General features: G+C 37.9%; 1 protein-coding gene across 1 annotated transcript in view; it reads left to right on the forward strand.

Moving 5' to 3' along the window:
- csdc2a (cold shock domain containing C2, RNA binding a) overlaps nucleotides 1–2,058 on the forward strand; it is a 10,871-nt gene continuing 8,813 nt past the window's right edge. Inside the window, exon 1 of the mRNA XM_061967338.1 lies at nucleotides 1–140. The gene's annotated coding sequence lies outside the window, so the exon portion shown is untranslated. The remainder of the gene's footprint in view (nucleotides 141–2,058) is intronic.

A 2,058-nucleotide genomic window follows, 5' to 3' on the forward strand; every position in this document is an offset into this window, starting at 1 on the left:
CACTCACTCACACACGCACGCGCACCCACCCGCACCCAAGTAGACTCAGTTTATTCATCACATTCCACGGATTTCCACGGATTTATTGCCATCACTCTTGCGGATCACCTCCGACTGAACGCCCGCGGTCGCTTGAGAGGGTAAACAGAATCGAACCAGTTGATTTTTGTTGATCGCTCATTTCTTGTCGACACCCCGGATGTCTTCTCTCCTCTCAACTAAACAATGAAGGCGTGTGCGGATTTAACGCGAACCGTCGGTCTTCATCCTGCGTCCCCCATCCGGTATCGACAGTGACAGAAGGTTCTGGAGGAAAGTGCCTCGGCTGGTTTTTAGTGTTGTGAAATACTTGTTGTCTTTCAGGCATGTTTTATAGCGGAGAAAACGTTGCATTGAGTTGCGTGCGTGTTGACGTGCTCCACATGCTGATGAAGACAACAGGGCGACGCTTTCTTTCACGCGAGCCAAATGTCGACCGTATCGATACCAGGGATAGCGTCAGTATCGATCGATTTTTCAGGTCGTATGTTTTTTTGTTTACATTTAGGATATTGTGATATATTACATGGATGACGAACTCAGTGAATAAGTTGTTGGACACCTTAACCTTTGAATAATCAGATAATTATCATGTATTAAGGGTCAAATCGTCATACAGTATGGGGTTTTTGGATTGATTGATTATACATTTTAATGTGTATATATATATAGATGATTATTGCACATGTTGCAACTCTCACAGACGATGCTGACACGCCACCATGACGCGATGATGTCCTGGATGGACCTAAAAAAGCCCGCTGCCAATAAAAGGGCTCAGTTGCTGAATTATTTAGGTCACTTATCGTTGTCGCTGACAGATGTATGTATGTGAGCACCATCTGCTCCCAAAAATAGATAAACTGATGGATAAGGGGTGGGTACCGAGTTTGGTACTTCTATCGGTAGTACCAGGTGTACCTAGTCACTTCAAAATGGCTAAAAATATTATTGCTTATTTGTTTTAATTATATTTAACATATAAAGTTAAAGCAAACGCAAACAAGTGAGTGATTATTGTTATATTTTTTCCAACCACTTTCTGTTAGACTAGTACATCTCAAACTGTGGTACGCCACTTGATTAAAGTATAGTGTTGTATTTTCCTATAATCAAGCACAGTGTTACTGTTCAAACTGTGCGTAATGTTACGGTGGCCAAAAAATGTTAAATATACTTGTCAAAAAAATCAACTTGTTTTAAATGAACACTTAGGCCTACTACGCTACTGTATTTTAATGTCGGTCGTTATGGTGGTAATTGGAGAGCCGGGTTTTTTCTGAGGTGGTACTTGGTGAAAACAAGTTTGAAAAACCACTGCGTTAGACTAATTTATTTATAAGTATTATGTAATAAAATCTGGAATGTATATTTATTGAAATTACAAAAATAATCTACCATTTCAAATAGGGATCTGCAGATCAATCTGCCACCGATCAGTATCGGATGATTTTCGTGAAAAAGTATGTGACCGCCGATCCTCTCTGGCGAACACTGTATTTAATTTTAATTCCTCAACTGACAAGCAGCTAGCAGCTAATTATATGTTTCTATACACAGTGTGAAGACACTCCCTTAATTTAATAATAATCGCGTCCTTCAATTCTTTGTATTTTAAGTATCATTATCAAGTATTATTATCACTGGAAGTCAAGGCTGAACATTTTAGACACAGAAAAATAGAATAAGAAACTAGTTTGAATATTGTGTTGATATTGTTATACTGCCAATAGCACTCACCATAAAAAGTTGAAACATTTACAGTTAATACATGTGATTGGTATTGGTATCGGCCAATCTCACTCGTGGATGATCCGTATCGGCAGCATAAAACCTGACCGGAACATCCCTAATTTCAGCTCTTGTTGGCAGGTTATTTTGCCCATTGAAAGTGATCTAGCTCACATATTACTTATATTTACAAAAATGAAACACCAAAACAATTATTTTAATTAAAAAACATGAAATACAATTTAATGATGAATAAACCAAAGTCAGAATTTTTTATTTTTTTTTGCT

The sequence above is a fragment of the Nerophis lumbriciformis genome, linkage group LG11 (assembly GCF_033978685.3).
Source record: "Nerophis lumbriciformis linkage group LG11, RoL_Nlum_v2.1, whole genome shotgun sequence".
Taxonomy (NCBI): domain Eukaryota; kingdom Metazoa; phylum Chordata; class Actinopteri; order Syngnathiformes; family Syngnathidae; genus Nerophis; species Nerophis lumbriciformis.